Genomic DNA, 23,233 nt, shown 5'->3' on the forward strand with positions numbered 1-23,233 from the left:
AGCGGCCCAAAATGGCATCAATTCCTGCATGGAGAGGTGTCTGCTGGATGGCTGGAATGTGCAAACATTTGGTTTTTAAACCCTTTCTGGAGAATGCGAAGAGGCAAAAAAGCACCTCATTATTCAACCCCAATGTAGTGCTAATACCGAAAACAACAAACAGAAATGATCGAAAATTCATTAACCACATTCAGCAGGAGAGCATGCTCATGCAAGGGGCACATTTCTCGGGAAGATTTGACATGGCAATAGTGCTACTAAGATTTCATTAAAATGCATTTATATTCACCGATTTTTCTTTTAAGTGTAAGTGAAAGCCCCGTGGATATTATTTTGTTAAGATGCGTAAGCTATATTTAAATGCCCAGCGGAGTACAGATGAACGACGCTATAAAGAATGCTAATATATCGAATTATCAGCTGCAGCGAACTTAATACGAACTTTGTTTGGTCACGCTCCAATTCAGTGGCACATTCTTTTTATAACAAAACTAAAACATTAAGCCGTGTGCTATATCGGCTGTAATAAAGCAATATTTGGCTAGCACGGATAAAAAAAATTTAACATAAGACATTATTTTAAAGAAACTTGAAAAAACTACCGACGTCCGAAACAGCACAAGTAGAAAACGCCCTTTTGTGCGTAGACGCCGTGAAAAACTTCCGAGCTGTGAAAAGCCACCGGATTAAGACCGCATCCTTCAAATAAATGAGACCGCAAACCTGTTTTGCCAAACAAGCGATGCTCTTGTTCTTTCACGTGCTCATGTTCCGGTCAATTACCCAGCGAATGCATTTAGATGTTTACTTTCGCTGCCCTACTGAGTGATAAAAAATGCGTTATCTTCCGCGACGTAAATAATGCAGCAGGCAGCCGCGCTATAAAGCGGTTTCAGGGAGTGCGCCCACTAAGTGCACAAACTGCGAGGGCGCGTCAGCCTCCCAACAAAGTCCTGTGCATGTATTGAGCGGCACCCGCTCCCGTGTTTACTGACATAAAGCATTCGACTGTACCTCCACCGAACTAGTGGCCCGCACTAAGTTTTTGAAAAATAGATGCAGGAAAAGGCGGTAAAACAGGGAAACACAGTGTCCAGGTTAACAGCTCTGAAGAAAACTGAGCGCTACCACCTTTACAACTTTTGGAAACGCATTAGCTGCAACCTCAACACCTAAGTACGCGCACGACAAATTTCTGAGAAGAAGCCCTTACGTTAATACGATTTTCTTCAGCGGAGGAGGGGACGGAGAGGGTGAGCTGTAAAACAGCGCTTCTATTAAAACAAGTAGGGTTGCCGCGGCAACTTTTCCAGAGAATTCGGAAGCGTAAACCATCGAGTGTAAGAACGCATCAGACGCACCACCCAGGTTAAGCGATTCTCGAACCACACACCGTTTCCACTGGTTCTAGCGTGTTTACACCGGTCGAGGCTCGGACAGCAGTTGTTGGAGTACACTTGTTGTACCCGCGAGAGCGTAGGCCAGTGGCTTGATCTGTATGCGTGGCTACACAGATAATATCCGCATCCGCGAAGTGAAGCTCGCATACCTAGATAAAATATTACCTCCAATAAGCAAAGCCTTCGGTGCTTGCCATACAAAAGTGCGGCTTGGGAGCCAGTTACACGTGCACGGGTATCCTCTTGAAATGAAAGCGCAATTCTATACCAAAATGAAAAAAAAGCTTACCCTGGAATTCTTGGTGAGGCTTTCTCGCGGCACCGCGTGTATCCATGCATTTCTCAGTCTTTCTTCCCTCGGGAACGTTAACACGTGTACCTTCGTGTCCGCGGTGTAGTCGCCGCGGCATCGTTGTACACAGCACTTGCACGGCATCTAAGCGTACTTACTTTGACATTGCCAAAATTTCCAGACGCCGAAACACTCACAGAAACACACAGAAAACGAGCGACTGGACGGCGAAGACGCGCACATGGAAAAAGACACGCTGGGGAATGCGGAATGTGCGGTGCAGAGGGGGAATCCTGCAGCCCAACGTGTGATTCCAAGAAGTCGCAGTGACAAGAGGGGTGATCGCCTCCGCGGGGCTGCTTAGCGCGAGTGGAAAGGGTGCACCTGCACAAAGCCTTTCTCCCTTTCCAATCGGTGTTCCTACGACCCCTACGACCCCACCGCGAGCTGCCGAAAGAGAAAAAAGAAAAACGTGCAAGGCTGGACAGCATAGCCGCCCCCCAAGCGGAAAGCTGAGGAGTGCCCCTTTGTTTACTTTGCGGGAGACGCCTTCCAAGAATGGCGGACCGGCAGCCAACATGCTCACATCGCTGCTGGAAAAGGTCCATTTTCTTTCAAGGTGCGATGCGCTGTAGGGCTGTTTGAATGATCTGAATCACGCGCCACGCACGTCATGCTTTAGGTAGCGGCCGCGATATTGGGTAGGTGCAGCAGGCGGCGCCGCTTCGGCGCCGTGCTCTAGCTATCGCTAACCGATCGAGTTGCGTCACTGTGTAGCGTCCTCGATAAACATGCACCAGGCTTGCCCCCAAATCCGGTGCGTTGTACAGCGCCCCGCGGCGGTGCGCACCGGTACGGAGCATTAATGGAGGACAAATTGAGCGGTTCTACCCAAATGCCATCTCGTTAGCTGTGAAAGCAATTCACAAATGCTTTCACAATGGCAACAAAGTAGTGCAACATGACACATCACTACTTAAGAGATATTTATTGAGAGGCAATGATTTTATGTGGAAGAACACCATATCTTTCTCAAACTGGAAAAAAAATCACGATAGCAGAAGAATTCTAGATTGATTGATTGTAGTGTTTAACGCGCCGACGCAACGCAGGCGATAATGCGTGCCGTAGTGGAGAGCTCCGGATTAATTTTGACCACCTGGGGATCTTTAACGTGCGCCGAAATCTCGTACACGCGGGAAGAGTTCTAGGCCAGAGTGTGATTTGTGAACATTCTCTTTGTCTACTGAACGCAATTTTAAATCTACTTGCGAGAGCGCTCCGATTAATAAACAGGTTTCAAGCTTTCAAATGCCATCACTACTTATTTTTTATACTGAAAATATCTTTTTCTCGTAACTAATTAAGGCTGTTAACTGCGAAATGTTTTTCACAGCAAGCATAACCAGCTATTGGACGATGCTGTACATAAATGCTGTGTTGAAAAAGAAAGAATGGAAACTGTTTGTGGTGCTGTTGCATACATGACAAATAAAGAACTAAGGCAGTTGCATTAAATATAATTGCAGTTTTGAAGTACGCTAGGAAAGATCTCTGTATAGTAGAAAAACTATCAGCAACGTAACTGGGTAATTAAAGAGAAAGTGTTTTCAGAGAATTTATATTGACAGGGAATTCATATTCCTGTGATTGTTAATTAAATAGTTAGAGAATTTGCATATATATTACTATGGAACTGCGTTAATCAATTGTATATATCAGTAACTGGCCGCATATCTGGCTGCATTTAGTGTAAAACATAAATCTGAAAAGTTCATGCCATACAGGGTGTCCCAGATATCATGCACCAAGATTAAAAAAAAGAGTAATGGCGTAATTCGAAGAAAACCTAGTGCATAATGTTCGCAGTACTGTGAAGAAGTGGGCAGCATTTTTTTGGTAGTGAGACTTAACTAATTAATTGTAATTAATTTTATAACTCGAGAAGTACTGTCCTAATCACTAAAGTGTCAATGAGGCACTTGCAGGTACCAACGAGGGGCATCTAACTGCGGTATTTTCAGCGGCGAACCAATTGCGTACTCATTTATTCTGACTGATAAAGAAAACCCGCGAAATACGAAACATACCACGTGACGGAGCCTCCACGTGCATCGTAAAGCAACACCCTCAAACAGGCGGCCTATGAGTTAGCCAGAATTAAGTAAACAAAAGAAAGAAAGAACAAATCGCGACCGAGTTTGTGCTTTATCTGCACACGCGCCCCGCAAATCTCGCTGTGGCTGCTCCTTCCATGCATTCCATTATCAAGGTGATGCGGTGTCTCTTCGGGCAGGTGACAAGGGAAGCAGTTGCTTTCAATCAGCTTATATGGGGATGCTGCTTTACAATGCGCGCGGAAGCTCCTTCACGTGGTATTTTTCATATTTCGCGGGTTTTCTTTTTCAGTCATAATAAATAAGTAGGCAATTAGTTCGTCGGTGAAAATACCGCAGTTAGATGCCCCTCGTGGGTACCTACAAGTTCCTCATTGAAACTTAAGTGATTAGGACAGTAATTCTCGAGTTAGGTAATTAATTACAAGTAATTAGTTAAGTATCATTAACAAAAAATTACTGTCTGCTTCTCCACGGTACTGCAAACATTGTGCACTAGGTATTCTTTGAGTAACGTCATTGCTTTTTTTTAATCTTGGTGCACGGTAGCTGGGACACCCTGTATAACGAAGAACGTAGCGCCATATATGGATGTAGAAGGCGCCATATATGGGTTGACCAGGCCATATACGGTTGTACTTGCCGCCATATCTGGATGCAATTGAAGCCACATATGGGTTGGACGCGCCATATATGGCTCCACGTGGGGCCATATATGGCCATATTTGGCGCCATATATGGGCTGACCACGCCATATATGGCCCTATTTGCACCCATATATGGCAAGTTATAGCCTGATATGAACACATATATAGCTATATATGGCCACATATAATTTATATATGGGCCATATATGGCATTTTCGTAAGGGGCCGCACGGCTCTTGAGGCGTTTGTGCGACGAATACGGCTCCACTGCTGTAATGCATTACTTCCGACGCTGCATGTGCTTCGCACGCGCGGCGTGATAATGATTCGGCGGCACGCTTCCTCTATTGTTGCCATAGAACTTCCCCAAAAATTGTCTATTTTTACCGACTCCAAAGTTTACGAGCAGCCAAGCGCTACGGTCCTTTCCACCAACTGGTGACATAAATTCGAGAATTGTTTCACCAGGCCGTCATAAAGGGCCATAATATTTTATTTCAGTGGCTTCCAAGTCACTGTGGAATAACCGGCAATGTTTTGGCTGATACAGCTGCCCGGACAGGCCATGAAAGGGAAAGCACCACCTTGCTTCCGCTTTCAAGGACTGATGCAGCTATATGGTGCTTCGTCCGTTCGCGCGCAGGATCTCCATTACTCAGTGGAATACACCGGACTTTGTGCATCCGCCCCTCCACAACCAGGACCCTCTACTCCAGCGCCGTCTTCCGTGTGGGCTGCCTCGATCACAGTCTACTTTACTTTGTATACTGTGGTTGGGAGTGGCCTTTACGGAGCCTGCTCCTTCCTCATCGGAATGGCCAGTAGTGCCCACTGCGACGCCTGCGAGGTTGAAGAGACAATCGAACATGTGCTTTGTTGTTTCCCCCAGTATTCATCGGAAAGACGCGTCTTGGCCGCCGAGCTCAGCCGATTGGACAACCAACCATTCAAACTAGAGACTATTCTAGGACACCAACCCCTACAATCAACTTCGCAGAAGGCAACAAAAGCCCTTCTGCTATAGTGTCCACAAAGGGGGTGTGTGCGTGGCCCCGCTCCTATCCCCTCTTTTTCGCCTGCCCTCTCTTTCATCCCCTGACCACCCCCTCCCCAGTGACGAGTTGCAATCCGGGCTCTAAGCCTGGATAACTTCGGCCTTTACGTTCGTTCTCCTCCTCCTCCTCTTCCTCCTCCTCTGTACTAGTTGCGCACAGGTTTGCTTAGCAGAGTACGTTTCTCATTTCTTCCGCTGCGGTGGCTCAGTGGCTAAGGCGTTGTGCTGCTGGGCCGATGGACGAGTTCAATCCCGGCCACGGTAGCTGCTTTTCTGATGGGAGCTAAAAGCGAAAACGCCGGTGTGTCGAGATTTCGGCGCACGTTAAAGACTCCTCGGTGGTCAAGATTAATCCGGAGCCCTCCACTATGGCTCCGCCTCGTAGCCAGGGTGTAGCTACGGCGCGTTAAACCCCACAATCAATCAATCATGTTTCTCAATTCATCGTCCTACATAGAATGTGGCTAGGGCGCCGAGGAGTCACCCGGGATGACATTGTTTGCTTCTCCGGGAGATATTACGCGGTCGTCAGGATAGTTTATGCATCAAAACCACGCCGAGCACCCGCGGAGTCCACCGTGCACTCAACGCGCGCGGTCGCACAAGCGCGGAATATGCGGCGCGCTAGCAAACGACATACTAACACCACCCCGCCAGTGACGCCACACAGACGTGGTGCCACGGTGTCCTCGCGGTCAATATTCAAGGAGTCCTTACCCTTGGCACACCAACCTATTAACTGGCAAACGGATAAAATTGTACCTGTATTTTAATCTGTAAAGGAAATTAGTCCCAAAATAACCCTCCAATCTTGTTGTCGTGCGTTCGCTGCAAGCTGCTCGATTCTCGAACACCGTAATTACTGTCTACGTTTACAATCACCTATAGTTCAATCTCTTTTCTTTTTCTATCGTTCTTGTCCATAATCAACACGGCTTCGAGGGAGTCTCATCATCTCTACACGGCTGACTTGTTATTTAACATGAATGTTATGTAACATGAACAGTAAACAGCAAGCCGACTGCATTTTCCTCACATTTTCGAAAACTTTTGATTGAGTAGCCCAGTAATGAGTTATTGAATAATTGACAGCGTGGCGACGTTGTTCACTAGCACTGTTACGGCTCTGCAATTTTTGTTTTTGTTTCGAGAACAGTTCGCAGCGCGTTACAATTTCATTTCGTCTCCTTCCGACGTTACTTCTGATGTGCCACGAGGTATACGGTTTCAGGATCTTTTATTCTTGTTTAATTTGCATTGATAATTTTCCTGCTCATATTTATTCTCGCATCTACATGCGCATTTTTTTCTGAAGACTGCATTATTGAAAGATTAATTAACAGTACTAATGACAACCACGCCTTTAAAAACGAACAGAATAAGAATCAAATGTATCAACATGTCAAGTAGCTGCAAGCCTGACAGCCCACATTTCTTCATATAAACTTTTCAGTAGTGAAAAGAAATGTCACATGCCAAATGTCAAATATCAAGTATTTGGGCACCCACGCGACCGAAAACCACTACTGAACTTCCCACTTTCCAGCCATCATGAAGGTCATTTACACGTTTACGTCGCTATCTGGGTATTTAACCTTCAAACGCGCGCTGATCAGCTTTTCTTATTTTTTGCGCCCTCAGCTCGAGTATGGCTCAATTATTTGGTCCAAACATCCTGTTTACCAACATTATTGAATACGCTGTCAAAAAAGGGATTGCCCAATTCCCCTCACTATAGCCATCACTTCATCATAGGGCATATTAACATTCCTTATAGCATTTGGCTCTTCGTCATAAAATTGTTCTTTTATCATCGCTGCACAAATATTTTTACCACTCAACCCGCATTAAATTTCCCAAGCGCCTCAAGCATGTCAAGCAGATTAGATAACGAGTTAAGGCTTGTGACGCGTAAATAGTACGACGCAGGCTTCCCGCGCTTCCCCTGACCATTCGCTTGTTACGTTATCTTGGCTTCGCACGTAATAGAAATAAAAGCTTAGGAGAGACCCTGACGTCAACTCTAGTGAATCCGGAAGCGCTATTTTAGGCGGCCTTCATTTTTAAGTGCGAATGCACTTTATAAGCGACCCCAAACCATCCACCGCCGGCGGCGGCGGCGGCGGCGTCCGCAGTGCTCCTCTATATTTAAAAAAGAAACAGCATCCGGCGCCAGGTTTCGAGGACTTTGCGGCCGCAGCGCGACGCTCTACCGACCAAGCCACGGAGGCGACGCTGATATCAGCGTTAGTGACGCGCCTTATATCTTTAACGCATTCAAACTACGTCGTCAGCGGCGTGCGTTGGCGACTCAGCGGCGTTATAGCGGCTTGATAACTGCGTGGTGTACACGTGATACTACAAACCCGATGGAAGAGATGGAAGAGAAGGCGGCGAGGCGGTGGGCTGCGGGGGCCGAGCGCAAGCGCCGCAAGCGGGCCGACAACCGTGCATTCGCACTTTCACATTCTCCCCCTCGGGGAAATGCGGGGGAATTTTTACTTGTATTTCGCGCACAATCGCCACCTTCCCCGCCTTTGTTCGCCCGCTGTCGCCAGTTCGGTCTGCGCCCACCAACAATTGGAAATCGGCTGGGCCATCGTTACTGGAATAGCCGTTGGGCTGGGCCGCGTCGTGACGTAAATCCTCGGTGGGCCGGCCTTTGCTGCGACGCGGTTGCCGGTGGCCTCTCGGGACCGTGAAAAAGCCACCTGACATCCTCCATACTTCTCCCAGTGAGACGGTGGTCACCGGGGCCTCTCCTAAGCTATCTTTCCTCCGTGGTTTCGCACCAAGCACGGTGCTTTGAAATTTTGCGTTTTCTCCATATGCGCATTTTCTCCTAGTTACTATCAATGTAGTTTGCGGCGGCGGCGACAACGACGGCGACGATGGTGACGACGACGATGATGATGATGACGATGATTATAACGATGATGATGATGTTCCTTGGTGAATGGCACATACCCAAGCAGATGATTGTGATCTTAAACACTTTTCCTCTTCTTCTTCGTCATCTTCTTCTCCACCACCACCAACACCATATCACCATCAACATCGTCCTCGTCATCGTTATCAACATTCTATTAATGTCTTTTAAACACTTAAACGAAATTTACCTTTTTTTTTCTCTTACACTTTTTTAGCATTATTTTTATTTTTGCTCACATTTTGCCTTTGCAAGGAATTTTTATAACATCCTAATATTGCCACCAAGGAATTAAAGGAGACTCGGGTAAGAGTTTAACATTTTTCTACGACGCATTTCGTGGTCTCTTATCTGCGCTTTGCCTTGAAAACGTTTCGCAAAGCCCACGAAAATATTTCCCTGCGACAGTCTGGCCTTTGTGCGCATAGCCTGTGAGGAGAGTACCGTGCCAGTCCCAGAATCATGACCTTTCCTAATGAAGGCACAACCTTGGCCTTTTTGAGGCTGGTTCATATGCTGCCACTGTTTGCTTTATTTAATCTCTGGGTCATAAAATTGTGCACCCGCACTCATCCGTGCTGATGAGGCAGCCGAAAAAGTCACCACTGTCGCCCTCGCAAAGCGTCAACATTTTTTGCGGCTGCTTCTTTCGCAAGTATTTTTGCATTGGCGTCAGCAACGGCGATAACCAGCGCGCGGCAACCTTTGTCGGGTGCAGGAAGTTGGGAAGGGTGTTGTACACTCAGCCCGCTCTTGCGTTAACCTGCAGGCTGTACTTTTGTTCCGCAACATTTGCCTGCTGGTAATGGATGATTAGAACATCCACTCCAGCGATGGTCCGCCGCTCTTTTCTTCATCGTCCAGGATTGTTCGAGGGCATTGAAATCGTTTGCGCAATGTCACAACAGTTTCACAATTTGGGGCATTTCCACCGTGCATCGCCGCCAGAAAGTGACCAGATTGGCATGCCATTCTCCTTGGCAGTGTGCACGTTCAAACGCAGGAAGCGTATTACTGCTCACGTTTTGACTTCAGAACGGATGATCCAGGATTGGGGCCACCTCCATGTTCCTCCGCACCGAGAGTAGGAGCATAAGCGCCCGTAGCTCCAGCAGCTCCAGCAGGCAGAGAGGTGGTGCGCCGTGAAGAGCGGCCTTGCGCACTGGTGACTACTGCGCCGCTGAGTGAAGTGCTAAGCTATCGTGACACTCGGAGCAACGCGTGCTGAAATCATCAGAACGGATGATCGAGGATTGGGGCCACCTCCATGTTCCTCCGCACCGATAGGAGCATAAGCGCCCGTAGCTCCGCTATCTCCAGCAGGCAGAGGGGTGGTGCGCCGTGAAGAGCGGCCTTGCGCACTGGTGACTATTGCGCCGCTGAGTGAAGTACTAAGCTATCGCGACACTCGGAGCAACGTGTGCTGGAATCACATGTACTCTCATCATCACCAACATTTGCTTGCGCTTTTTCCTTCTTGCGCTTTGAGTCGGAGTATCGGCCAATTACCCTTGTTAGGCCTATCATCACCAGCCTATCTACGCCCACTGCATGGCAAAGGCCTCTCCCATTAATCTCCAATTATCTCGGTCCTGTGCTAACTGTGACCAATTTATCCCCGCACACTTCTTGATCTCATCTGCCCATCTAACTTTCTGCCGCCCCCTGCCACGCTTGCCTTCTTAGGGATCCACTCTGTTACCCTTAATGACCAACGGTTATCTTGCCTTCGCGTTACATGCCCTGCCCACGTCCAATTCTTCTTAATTTCTACTAATATGTCCTTAACACGCGTCTGTTCCCTGACCCACTCCTCTCTATTCATTTCCCTTAATGTTACACCTATCATCTTCCGTTCCATTGCTCGTTAAGTCGTCCTCAATTTAAGTTGAACCCTCTTAATGAGCCTCCAAGTTTCTGCCCCCGGTAAGATGCAGCTGTCATACACTTTCTTCTTCAGGGACAATGGTAGGCTGCCATTCATTAACTGAAAATGCCTGCCGAATGCACTCCATGGCACCCCATTCTTATCCTTCTAATTATCTCTGCCTCTGTTAGGCCTATATTAAGGTTTAATGCTAGGCAACCCAAACATTACGCCTAACGACGTCCCAGGCAGCGTCGACCTCAATGTACGTCAACCTGCAGGCACTCGTTGTCCCGCCCTTCCGCTGCGGCACCAGCAGTTCGGCTGCTACGTCGTCATGCGTGTTAAGCAGCGTAAAACTCACTGTATACGAAAAGCTTCGGGTATGCCGGTAGACGACGTTAGACATCAAGCGCAACACTAGGCCTAAATTCTGGCCGGCACTGCCCCCTTTCCGCTGCGCCGTCAGTAGTTCGACTGGTCTCTTAGCAATGACGACGACGCGGTCGCCATCTCTTGTGGACCGTTTCGCTGCTACGAACACTGACGCCGGTGTTTCCGCGCAATGGGCCATTTAATGCTTTCCCATTAATGAAAAAATGGTCAAGGTGTGAGGAGACCACGTATACTTTATTCATGACGAGCCATGAAGAAATAACCTAAAGTAAAGTGCTCGATGTTTATAATGTTATTATTGCATATGCTAAATCATGGGACTAACAATGATGCATTTGATAACGGAGCTTGTGAGGGTCCTAAACATCGGTTGGCTTTTGTTTACCTGTGGATGTTTCTGGCGTTGGAGGCAGTTTCTCAAAGTAGTCGATAATTGTCCTCGGAAACCATTGTTTTATGATCATGTCGAGTGTCGGGTTGTTCATGCAATTCAACGACGTGGATCCGGTTAGTAACTCTCAGAGGAATTCGCGTTGACAGGACAATATAATAATTCCTTTATGCGGGAGTAATCACGTTCCAACTTTCTTCTAGCAAGCATGAGCTGGAAGTGTTCAATGGCATTACGCTTAAACTAACAAAATAGATTCATTTTAGTGGAAAAGCGTTAATTGGCTCATTAAGGGAACTTAAAAAACGGCTTCCCAGAGAGAGAGAGAGAGAGAGCTTGATTGGGTGAGGAAGCGGCTCAAGGAGAATCGAAGCCCTGATGGCGGTGGCGGTCAAGGAGCTAAAGGCCAGAAACACGCCCAATAAATTACCGCTGGCTGCGACGCATGCCTCAGAAATAAAACACAAAGAAAGGTAGCGAGTGCGTCGGGTTTTACAGAAAGAGCTTCGCACTCCGGCCACTCATGCTCCTCTCACCCAGCGGCCCAGAAGGTGCGAGCGGAGGTGCTCAGCGCCAACGTTACTAGATTCTAGTAACGTTTCTCAGCACGGTGCAGAACGCCCTGCGGCGTTCAGTTGGGCGCTCAGCGGCGTTCAATTCTCGCCCAGTGGCGCCCCAATCACCAGTGGTCCAGGGCGCTCTGAGCGGTGTAGTACGCCCTGCGCCGTTCAGTTACACGTTCACGGCCCATAAGAAGTGCTTACCCTGGGGGTTTTGTCTTTTTACTGTTGGAGGAAAGTGCCGAAACGGTTGACATAACGCAAGTGCATAGATTCGATGTACACTGCACAGAATAAGCTCCATTGGCCTTACACTGGCCGCTACTGTACGGGCGTTTAATGCAAAACATTTTATTTTGCATTGTGGACAAAAACAACTAAATAAAAAATCTAATTCTTACGGCCTACGTCATTTTATTGCGGATGTCACACACATCATACTCCACACGTTGAAATAAAGCAAGTAATTGCATGAAACTATGGCCGTCTAATGCAATATCTGCACAAGGTTCCCGTGCGTGCAATGTACGTCCCGTATCACTGACAGAGATTTGTACCACGCGGTCTGCGGATTTCCGCCCAGTTTACAACTTCAGCTGGCACAAATACAATCACAATCAACACCAATATCATGAGAGAACCTTAAAGGGCCTTTTAAAGACAAAATACAACCTTGTTCAATTGAATAGCAACTAGCCTTTGGTAACTCGCACAGCTCCATTCCAATCACAGGCGTTTTTTCAACCGAAGCAATGCAACAAATGTCAAAAATTTTCAAATTTAGCGCTGTAGTGAAGCGATATCGGCAGGAGTGGTATATATATAGGCTAGCACTAAAACGTAGTTATGGGTGTGTTAACTGCACGTTAGAATTCAAATGATAAGATCAATGGAGGCCTCTCTACAATCGCGCAATCGTGTTCCTCGGCGGTGACTCAAGTCGTTAGGCGCCACTCGTACAAACACGATCCTGAACTGTCATAGTGAAATCGCTGCCGGAAAGAGGGCGGGGATTCGCCATTGCTTCAAACGTTTAATTTAATATATCGATTATTCATTTGAAGTTTGCGTTAAAACTGCCACGTTATCGGGACAAGGCAGACTTTTGAATGAACCAAGCATGTATTTTATTTTCATAGCCTTTAAGGGCGCTTGCAAACTACTACCGCGCTTTTTTTCTTCGGAGGGGGGGGGGGGGGGAGAACAACCTTAGCCCCCCCCCCGAACAAAAATCCTGGCTACGCGCCTCGTCCGTGTTCGGCGTCGGCGTGCTCATGAAAGAGGCGGCCGTAAAGGTAAGGTCTAAATTTGATGACCGCTCATGCAATGGCCAGACATTCTTTCTCTGTTGTCGAACAGTTCGTCCCCGCGCGAAGAAGTGTTCTGCTTGTATAAGCGACGACTCTGTCCGCGCGCAAGAGAGAGAGATCAAAACTTCTTTATTCAGCAGAGCCTTGTGTTACGGGTAGCCATGTGCCTTCCTGGATGCTACCGCTCTCTCAACGCTGACGTCAAAGTCGGGAGCTGGACAGCAGCGTCTCCCACTGCTCAGGGGAATGGGAAGAAAGTGGAGGTGGAAAATCAGGATTCTGGGTGCATTCAAGGATAATGTGCCTGAGTGTTCCTGACTGCGCACGGAATTTGCATTCGGCTTCGTGTTGATTCGGAAACATCAGGTGCATCAGTGTTGGGTGGCGATACGCGTTTATTTTTTTTGCACAAGTCTGAGCGTGGTTTCTTGGGTCTTTGTTAGGTGGGGCAACGGAAGTGTCCTGCGACTGAGCCTGTAATGCTCTGTAACTTCCTGGTAGGTCGTAAGGAGTGTATAGGTTCAAGTGAGTGTCATCTTGCCACAGTACGAGCATGCATAGGTCTGCAGGCTCACTCACGAGTGCACTCCCACCCACCCCACTCACCACTCACGAGTGAGTGGTGAGGGAGCCTCGCCATTGTTTTGGACTGGCGAGCGCGAGTGCGAGTGAGTGCGAGCCCTACTCTCACTGAGCCCTGCTCACCACTCGCGAGAGCGCGACTCGCGGTGAGCCCCACTCATTACTTGCGCGTGCGAGGGCCTCTCGCGGTGAGCCCCGCTCACCACTCACAAATGTGAGTGCCAATCGCCATGAGCCCCGCTCCCCACTCACGAGTGCACTCACGCTACTAGCGCGATTTGAGAGGCCTACCGCGGTGAGCGCCGCTATCTCGCCATTGGCTATTCGTCGCAGGAGCCGCTCACTGTGATGGTTGCTAATGGCGCGATTGGTTTTAGTTTCGGAAATATGTCGTCACTGCACTCCTGCTATGGGGCACCGTAGAATTAACTCTCTGGTGGCGTGTTTATTTAGAAATATGATTTGGATGAGCTTCTGACTCCGTAATGCACTGATACTGTTCTGTTTCATGACTCATGAAGAGTCTGCTGCGCACACTCGCGTGCAACAGGTGATGACGAGTGGTGACGGCCGCGGGGAGCGTGAGGGCGAGTGAGTACGAGTGGTGAGGACGAGTGGTGAATGTGAGCGCGAGTGAGTGCGAGTGGTGACGGATAGCGGTGAGCGTGAGCGCAAGGGAGTGAGAGTAGTCACGGCGAGTGGTGAGCATGAGCGCGAATGGGTGCGAGTGGTGAGGGCGAGTAGTGAGCGTGAGTGCGAGTGAGCGCGAGTGGTGAGGGTGATTGGTTAGCGTGAGTGTGAGTAAGTGCGTGAGAAAAATGTAGTTTTCTCTGTGAGTGTGAGTGAGCGGCGTCCAGTTCTGCCGAGGTATGAGAGCATGGCTCCGACTCCGACATTGCTGAAGTATGTATGCACAAGCTTGGTCACAGCATCGCCATCAAAATGGACCAGTACGGGCGGCGTTTGTGAGCGACGTCTTAGGTCCCCAAATGCAGCCTGATACCCTTAGGCCCAAACGAAGGCGACATGATTACGCTTGATGCAGGTGAGTATACAAAGCATCGATGTTTAAAAAGTTTGTTATGAACCACTGGTAATAGAATCAAAGGTCTAAAACATCGAACGGCATTTTTTTCCCCGGGGTGTCGGGCATCTAAAGATTACTGATATATCACTTCGGCATAAGGCTTGACGCCGGCATGGCTGACAACGTGGTCCAAAAAATGGGGCTCCTCGTATTTAAAATTACATGTTTTTCCCTCTTTCCGTGAGAGACCAGACGGAGGATAGTACCTGCAAATGTTATGCGAAGGTTGACGACAACGCGACAATGTTGTCAAAGTGACAAGGGGGACCTTACGGTTGCGCTAATCCACCTCGATCTCCCAATACCCACTCTTGAAATCCATGGACGAAAAGTATCTGGTGTGACGAAGCTTGTCGAGGGAGTCGTCGATCCGAGTAACATATACCGTCTTTTCTTACCGAAACAGCGCGTGATTCAGAAATTTCGACCACACCTCTACGGCCGCCACTTTACAGTGGTGACAGACCACCATGCTGCCCTCAATAAAAATATGTCATTAAGCCTCGGACGCTGCAGATCTCTTCGAGTGCAAGAATATGACTTTACTGTCGCTTACAGGGTTGGCAAATGTACCGTGATGCGGATGCGCTTTTGCGATGCCCGATGGTGTCATGTCAACCTCCTTCCTGGTCTTCCTTCCCAAACCTAGTAATTGAGCGTATTCCTCGTCACATGCACCCTGCTCACAACTTGGTCCGCAGGCAACAACGCACAAAAGCATTGAAAAGGCGCATTATTGGCTTAAACAGAATGGTGCGGCAATCTACTTCACGGACGCCAGTTTTGACTCCACTTCTAGAGATAGTGCTACCGCCCTCCATAGCCCTACCCGATCTGTAGACACCATTGTCCACTTCAAAAACGCCCCAACTTCTACAACCCTCGAAGAATTCTCCATAGCCGCCGCCGTCGAATACGCTGTGAAAGTCGAGCCCCCTGCCACCCCAGTTTTGGTGTTCAGTGACAGGAGGCGCTACGAAATATTTCCCGATACACCACACACCCTCATACCCCTGACACCCTCAACTGCGCCCTTCGCGCCCATCCTCCCCACAAGATAACGCTGGTATGGGTCCCCGGCCACGCCAACTTGGACGGCAATGCTCGAGCACACGAGCTTACCCGAGTACTCTCCCCGGGTCCGTCCATGTTGTGGCCCCATGTCTGCCACCCTGGCACTCAAAAGATTTCAGAACATCAGGCACGCGGACAGCATCTCTGCGCGCTACACGCAAGCAGGCAGTGTTTCCCGGTCCCCCACATCGCCCTCTCCCGTGAAGCCGCATCTGTGGTCCGGAAAGCACACTGCAGACCTCATCTCTTATCACTCCATCCCGTATCCACTACATGCATGGCATCCTCTCGCGTCCCACTTGCCCTACGTCCAACTGCCCTTCCTACCCATCAGTACGACACCTTTACTGGGAGTGCCATCCGCCAGACCTACCACCACACCTGCGTTCCCGCATTGCTTCCTGGGAAGACTGGTTGAACCCGGGTCCTGGCGCGGATGTCAAGTCGACGCAAGAACTTCTGGCGGCCCACTGCCTTCGTGTTAGTGCGAACCTCTGGGAGTTCTACGGACCAGCCGTCTCCTAATGAAGAGACTGTGGCACGACGGCCCGGACTAGGGCTGTTTAAAGAATAAAGTTTTCTCTCTCTCTCTCTCTCAAGCTCCTCCTTCTACCATGTCGCGCGACGGGGCACTTACACCGCCCTTGCCAGCCACGTGGCACCTGACAACCTGACTCGCCTACCCTGCGGCAATCATAGAATAATAAACTGCCATGAAATAACTTACCATCTTACCTGGTCTGAACAATTTCTAAACAGCTGCTGCCCTCGTCAATTTCAACGTTTCCGGTTTTTATACTGCATTCTTTTTATACTGCGCACTCACACCACTCCCGTTGCGCCGTGCGGAGTCCGGTCACGATGGTGCCACAGCTGGCCACTTGGGCTTCCATAAGTCTTACGATCGCGTCCGGAGCCGCTTCGTTTGGTTTGACCTTGCCACCCGAGTCACCCGCTACATCGCGGCGTTGTGCGTCTTCTGCCAACCGTGCGAAAGCTCGATGTCTGCGCATGCCGGACTACAATGGCCACTTTGCCCTTATGCATCGTTCGAAGCTGTCCTAATAGGCCTCCGTTGAGCGCCTAATGAGGTACACGGAGACAGTGCATGTTCGTTACTGTGGTCGCCGACTTCTTCTTGTGGGCAATGTTCTTGCGTCATGGCGCCCCACGAGTCCTCTTGAGTGATCGTGGCAGGATGTTTTTATCTAACGTTGTTGGAGAAGTTCTTCGCAAATTGAACACAATTGCACAAACCACATTCGTTTACCACCGCAGTCGAACAGAATTACTGAGCGCTTTCTATACTACATGGTTTCTATATAGTACATTAAGCCATCCAAACTCGGACACAATTCTCCGGTTCGTTGCTTTCGCCAACAGTGCAGTTGAAAGACTACTGGCTATTCTTCCTGTTCCCTCGTCTTTGGCCGTCCACCGCCATTCGTGCTCGACACCGCCATCCTTTCTGCTCCCGTGTCTACATGAAGCTCGTTCTCCGAACAGGCTGAAGTATCTCGCCTCAACCACTGCCGCCGCCTTGTTCGCCTGCACAACGAAACCAAGCAGGAGCGGTACATATACATGACATGAGAAGCATTTTGTATATATACGTACTTCAAACTATGCAGGTTGAGTCATAACAGCAGCTATATTAAATAAACAAAATAAATTATTGTTTATTAGGGGTCTATATAAAATAAATTAAAGATTTATTACAATAAGTAGTGTGGTGGCCCTAGTTCAACAGGAGACATACGTTTCTAAGGGGCTATTCTCTCTTTGATTGTTGTCAAGCAAGTGAATGTGGTTCAAGTTATCGATCGTCAAAACCGACGTCGAATACCTGGAGGTCGCCCAGGCTCGGCAGGTGCGTGGGTGAACTACGACAGTTGTGCTTCACCTGCACCTAGACGCGCTCGTGCGAGTGCGAGTACCAAATGCCAACTGAATGTCTTTAAATAAAATTCGATCATTGAGCATGTTTAATTCCGCTGAATTATTGGAAGCAGCCGTCATCTGCTTGCGGCTGTTACGGAAATTCTGAACAGAGCACGTGGTGCGAGGCACGCGTTAGGTGTCACCAAAGTGTGCCGCCAACACTCCGCCGTTCTGCCTCATACGTTACAGCTCTGGCGCTCTTGGTTGCAATGTATGAGCTGAAACGGAAGTGTTTATGACAGCGAGCGTTCCCTACGCGTGTGGCAATCCGCAAATTTGTTTCGATATTTCTAGCATGCGAGACAGCTTACATAACGGTTGTTTGTTGCAGGGAGTGATGTCATTCCGAAGCATCTGTTTGACCTTTCCGTTGTTTTTCCACGGTGTAAGGCTTCGTCGGGCCGGCCACAATCCTCTCTCACCCCCCTCCCTGGCCCGCTCTCAACCTGATCGAAGTCCCACGGACACGTCAGTGAACTGATAAGCATTAGGTTGGAATTAATATCCCCCCCCCCCCCTTTTTTTTTTTGCGCTTTTGGCGCGTGCCTGCAGCTTTAGAATAAATTGTGAAGCGTAAAGCAGTCTTCCCCGTGTTCCTGAATGAGAGGAGAGAGGGGAAAAGTCGGCACCGCCTGACCGACTTGCGGCTTGGGCCGACCGCGGGAACCACGCAAGAGCACACAACGAGATTGCCCCCCCGAACGACGGGAAACGGGCCGGTGCGGCATGCCAATGATGCCGACCTGCTCCATTACGAGAGCTCAGCGGCCCGGCGGCGAAACTGGACGCACGAGGGCGTGACGCGTCAGGCGTGCGGCATGTGCGAGCCCGCTGTCCGAGTCGGCCGAGTCCTCGAGGCTGCGCGTCGAGACAAAGCGACGTCGCCGCGCGATATCGGCGTCATTGGAGCGCTTTTTCGGAGGGCCATCTGGCGCGGCCACTTGTGCTGCCCGCAAGGTCGCCCTTGGCGCTCCGGCCGTCGTGAGCGATCGACTCATTCTTCGCAATTACCGCGCGCCGGGATGCAGCTCGCGCTTGCCGTCGCCGACTGTCTCTCCGAGGCAGTCAAACGCCGAACCCCGTGTCTGTAGCGTGTACTGGGCGCACCACAATGAGAGCTGCACTGTGGGCTCGGAGACGTGTGGTGGCAAAGGGCACCAGTGGCGGTGTACGCAGGATTTAATTTCACAGAGCAGGGGTGGGCAGACCCAGCGAAAAAAAAAAAAAAAAAACAACATAAGGTCGGACGTGATGAGGGGGGAAAGTAGAAAAGAACAAAGAAAACTAGTAAAAACAATCAACGCAACAAACATTAAAAAACAAAAACTTCGCGATGTAGCGCGCGTACTCTATATATAACCTCCCGACCGTCTTAGTGAATCTGTTTTTACTTCTGAGGAACTGCAAAATGGCTGGTTGTTGTTGTGAGAGCTGACGCCAAAGCCGCGGTGCAACCTTTCTGCATCGCTTGCGACAGAAAAATCATTATCCGTTGTCGTTATTTCGCACTCATCTCTCCCCCGGGAACCGAAAATATTTCGCCACTGATGTCGTTTTATTACGGCGCACAGGCTGCTTATTGCCCTGAAACTGCTGAGCGCTATGTAGAGCATCTTGGCCCGCCGCTCCGTGGCAGGACGGTCCGTTGCAGTTCAATTCAAGCGCACTGCAGCAATGCGCACCGCGTTTTCCGGGCGAAGGCTTCGCTTGCCGGCATCCACGAGTGACGCTTCCTCGAACACGTGGAGACTACGCTTTTTCGGCTCGTCCGTATAAGGTCCTGCACGCTCCTCCTATAGGTCACACACGCTAGCTTTTCGCGGAAAAAAGACAACGTCACGGATATATATCACGGCTGGATAAACAAAGATTTTAAACGCGAACAATGCACAACAGCAGCTTGGCGCGAAATGCCATGGGTCGCCATTTACATGCGCCAGCCGATTCTAAGAATTGGAAGAAATCCAACAAGGGCAGATGTCTAGTTTGGCACGCAGACAGAAAATTATATTTCAAGTATAAGTAGAGATTGGGTCTTTGTGAGGAGAGAACTAACTATACGCATATAATCTGCGCGTAAGAGCGCGCGTCGAAACACGGAATCGGCTGCGTAGCAGTGCTCCGTAGAAGGGCACAAACATGGTCGTTTGTGGCTCTGAATAGGCACTGCGTGCACTGTCGGCTACCGTTTAATGAGCGCTTTAATGAACTTAAGCACATAAGTCGATGCGGGGACGCAACCGCATATACTAATCTGGGCATACTGAGCTAAGCGTTCTCGATCTGCGCGGAGCGAGCGAGGAAACGATCGCCGATTCGGGCCAGCCGTTGAGTCGATATCCTCTATATAGGAACAGCGAATCGACGTCTCCGCTGACTTTTACGCTTAAGTGAACTTTTGGTGTAGGCCAGAGATACGTAACTAAATAATATGGCATTGGCCTAAAGAAATTTCTTTCAGGGCTTCGTGGGAGCTCCACAAATAGCAAAAAAAAAAAAAAAAACATTTGTAAAGTTTAAAAAGTACGGGAAAAGAAGACTCTAAAGGAAAAGCTAAGGGTATTTCAAGCCTCTGACAGTTGCTTTGATGACGCACTTTAAATCTACTAAAATTTTCTGTTAACTGTGCTACCGTGCTACGAGGGGCGTAGCCAGAAATTTTGCTTTAAGGGGGGTCTGGAGCCCCTTAAGCCCTCCTTTCTCCCTAAAAAACGAGGAGGTCTTCACGGAGACGAAGAAAAAATATCGACGTCTTTGGCCTGCCTAAAACGACGTAGATTACTAAGTAATTAGTGAAAATTCATATTCTGAACCAGGATGTATATCCATTCAGTTCTCTTGAGGTCGCACAGGATGCCTTAATTATTACACTTTTTCGTTGCAGACGGTAATACACTTCCGTTACCGCTGGGAAATTGACAGATTTTTAGGTGTCAAAAGAAAACGTTTCCTTCTTTTTTTTTTTTGCTAAAATATTGGTTGAGCACACATTGCAGGGACCTAAAATGTAGATGATTGAGTACCCTTTCAGACTTCCCTGTTCTTTAAAATGGTTTCATATGCTTGCAAAATACAATACAATGCAATACTTGGGAAAAAAATAGCAAAATCAAAATTTTTGTCCAGACATCGAGTGTATGAACAATAGCAAAAAAATCAGAATATATATTTTAGGTACGCATTTTGAAAACACGTCCTACAAAAAAAAGTTGATCTGCGCGCAACAGATAGTCTGATTTTTTTTTAAGCACTTGTAGTCCCCGCGCCACACGGTGAAGCCGATCCTCTATTTGAGACTGCGCAATTTTAGATGGTCCCGTGGAAAAAATCTGGGGTTTTGAGATTACTGGATGCAAAAAATTCTGCCCACGTGATGTAAAGAAGCTTTGTCGACGACTTTGCATTTACGGCCAGCACAACATACTGGACAAGCGCGCGATGCGGAGAAATTCGCTGCTAGTTAAAAACGAAACTTGGTGGCGAACTTCTGGACCCGGGTTTCGTCAATTTCAAGTTTTATGACTTACCTGTAAGTAGTTGAGCGCGGCAAGCTTTCACCGAAGAGCTGTACATGACGCAACAAAAACGGTTGAGCACCGACAGTCTCCTGCCTCCTGCACTGCAGCATTAGGTAACATTTTTGCAAAGAAACAATACCAAACATGTGGCATGCTTTATCAGAATAGACGGTTTTGTTTAGAACCACCCACGCGAAAAAACGAAACCGGTAGACGAAGCTGGAGGCATGCAAGGCCGATTTGAAGCGCTGTCCCTGTCTGAAACAATCCAACGGCTGGGTGTAATCTTTCGACTTGCAGTTTCCGCTCGTATCACAGAGATCAGGTGTGGGTGCAGAGGTATGCTTTTTTTTTTTTTTTTTGAGTACCAGTAGCGAGCGATGAAGGCACCATGACAAATAGGGTCGGAGTGGGAAAACTGCGTAGTGGCAACAGATGGTGGATTTTGCAACGCAGAAATGAAACAGAAGCTGTTGCAAACTGTTTACAAATGGTCCTGTGGTATTTAAGACTATATAAGATATAACTTTCAACAACGTCCGCAATGACAATAAAACAGCCTGGAATCAAAAACTAACGTTGCAAACTGACACTTGTTGATATTCTCAGCCTACTTATTGATTATTACCTGCCAGATGGCAAATCCGACGATTTAAAATCGTCTTCCTTTTTACCATTAGTACCCTTAGAATAAAACCGCACTCTGGACGCCTGCCTGTTTTTTTTTTTTTTTTTTTTCCGGAAGCATTGGCTCGCGACGTCCTCGCCCATAATTTCCGCCATCAGGCGATACAAATTTGCATCAAAAGCCACTTTTTGTAGCAAATATGCAAACTAAGAATTCTGAAAGGGCATTTTCTGAGCTACTCATCAAGTGGATTTTAAAAAAAAATGTCTTGAACACGATGAAAGAAAGATGAAAGATAGGATTGAAATTGTCGTTCAATATGAATGATTTCGCGAACGTTAAAGATCCCCAGGTGGTCAAAATTAATCCGGAGCCCTCCACTACGGCGCGCCTCATCGCCTGCGTTGCGTCGGCGCGTTAAAACCCTACAATCAATCAATCAATCCACTACGGCGCGCCTCATCGCCTGCGTTGCGTCGGCGCGTTAAACCCTACAATCAATCAATCAATGATTTAGCTGTAACCAAAGATGCGCAAATGGTTCCAGCGCATCTCGCCGTACAACATCCTTCATGCTATGAACCTTTTCATCCGGTTATCTTTAACAAGACCAGGACATGTTCTGGACTGTGTTGCACATGCGCAGTTACATCTTCCTGTCGACTGCGCCAATTACAGGGCCGCGAGCACAGCCCACTGATAAAATGGCAGCTCCCATGGAGAACGAAGAAGTTAAAAAGGTCGACACAAACGTTTTTAAGCTCATTAGTAGTAAACCACATGTATTATGTGAGCGTACGTGTCCAACAAAAGGTGCCTGTGTTAAAATATTCGTTATAAGCAGCCAATTTAGTCTTGTCGACACCTGCGTAGGATTGATTAAAGTTAGTCTCTGGAATTTTACTTTTGGGGGAAATTAAGGGGTCACTTCATGATTTTAGATTAGAGTGAACGTTATGGGTCCATGATCAGGCGCTGTGGGGTCGAAATCAATCTTCCAGGAGCGCCGAATGAGACCAATAAATATATTTTAATCCTCAGGACCGAACGAGAAAGGCTTTTATCTTCTTTTTTTTATTCTACGACGCATACACCGCATGCAATTAATTATATCTATTATTATTTTTCACCGGAAGACAAATTATTTGTTATCTTCAAAAATAAGCGATGTTTTCCCCTGAGGTTTTGCAGGTTTGCAGGTTTGCATGGAACCATTACGATTGACCGGCCTTTTGCCCACTGTCGCACTGTGTAACGAGAACGTCTCCCCTTATCCCCGACAAAGACATGAAAAAGATATCGAACACCGAACCAACGCACTCGCACCTTTTCACTTGGTCACACAGCGCGTTCAAGAGCGTTATGATGTCACAACGTCGTAAATTGGGGGCGAATGCGTGGCGGAAGACAAGCGGCACTGCTGGTTTCTCTGCTTACTCC

At 48.3% G+C, this 23,233-nt stretch overlaps 1 protein-coding gene and 1 long non-coding RNA gene across 2 annotated transcripts in view; one reads left to right on the forward strand and one right to left on the reverse strand.

Moving 5' to 3' along the window:
• The window catches only part of Atx-1 (Ataxin 1), a 145,528-nt gene that overhangs the window by 49,610 nt on the left and 72,685 nt on the right, over positions 1-23,233 (forward strand). The window lies entirely within an intron of this gene.
• The window catches only part of LOC144155532 (uncharacterized), a 45,054-nt gene continuing 37,812 nt past the window's right edge, over positions 15,992-23,233 (reverse strand). The window contains exons 2-3 of the long non-coding RNA XR_013319587.1: positions 21,175-21,261; positions 15,992-17,254 (exon numbers count right to left, since the gene is read on the reverse strand). This is a non-coding gene — a long non-coding RNA (uncharacterized LOC144155532). The remainder of the gene's footprint in view (positions 17,255-21,174; positions 21,262-23,233) is intronic.

The sequence above is a fragment of the Haemaphysalis longicornis genome, unplaced genomic scaffold (genome assembly GCF_048455015.1).
Source record: "Haemaphysalis longicornis isolate Haplotype H1 unplaced genomic scaffold, Haemaphysalis longicornis Haplotype H1 scaffold_1, whole genome shotgun sequence".
Taxonomy (NCBI): domain Eukaryota; kingdom Metazoa; phylum Arthropoda; class Arachnida; order Ixodida; family Ixodidae; genus Haemaphysalis; species Haemaphysalis longicornis.